Source organism: Orycteropus afer, unplaced genomic scaffold (genome assembly GCF_000298275.1).
Source record: "Orycteropus afer afer isolate SDZICR_OR568_19922 unplaced genomic scaffold, OryAfe1.0 scaffold00177, whole genome shotgun sequence".
NCBI lineage: Eukaryota > Metazoa > Chordata > Mammalia > Tubulidentata > Orycteropodidae > Orycteropus > Orycteropus afer.
The window spans coordinates 2,031,401-2,032,465 of record NW_006921764.1 but is presented as its reverse complement, the minus strand read 5'-3'; positions in this window follow the sequence as shown (position 1 = coordinate 2,032,465).

Sequence of the window (1,065 nt, the reverse complement as noted above, 5' to 3'; positions counted from 1 at the left end):
CACAGGGTTTCCAAGGCTATAAATCTTTACTGAAGCAGACTGTCTCATCTTTCTCTTGTGGAGCAAATAGTGGAGTTAACCCCCCAAGCTTCTGGTTAGCAGCTGAATGCTTTAACCACTGTATCACTAAGCTATCATATAATTATAATTTAACTTTCCCAACACAATCTGTTATCATTTTCTGTTTTCTGCTAATTTTATGTGTGTACAAAATTCAGTAGTTGCTGTCTTAAGTGTTTTTCTTCTCATTAAACAGTTATCTAAAATCTATAATTCAGTGAGACAGTAAGTAGTTGCATTTATTTCTATACAACTCAGGTCTGCAAAGCTGACTGTGAATTCAGCAGGGCATTCTTGCGCTAGCCAGTTTTTGTTATCAGCTACCCAACATGAAAGAAGATTGTATTTCCCTGCTAATGGAAGGAACGGAAGGAGAATAAAGACCCTACATATTTAAAAACACTGGTTTCAATTGCAGTTTTGAGATCTAAAGGTAAAGAACACTGCAAGTTCTGGAATAGATACATAAATTACTTATTTGGGACCAAGGGTTCCTGTTTTCCTTTTACATTACATCAATTTCCCCATTCTATTTATGTACTGAAGCCAAACATTCAAATCTTAAAGAAAGTGTCTTTCCTCATTCAACTCTGTTCTTCCACCACCTCTCAATTTTTAAGTGTGATAAGGACACAGGCCTAAGCTTTAATGTCAGCAATTTCAAAATATGTAGTTAGGAAGCGCTCTTGTTTCAATAAAAAGAGACTTTCTATTGCAGAAGGGTCTTCCAATTGCAATTTCAGTGGAGTTCCTCCAAAGTCATTTAGTCCAAAATGTATGATTGTAGTCTGAGGCAGAGATGAAACAAATCATGGATACAATATTATTTTCCATGCTATTTTTATGTTTTCTGACTTTCTGTTAATGTTAGTCTGTAAATGAATTTTGCTAACATAGGACAGTGAAATTATGACAAATTATGGATAACATTGAGAAGAATGGGAATTCCTGAACACTTGATTGTACTCATGAGGAACCTGTACCTTGACCAGGGGGCTGTCATTC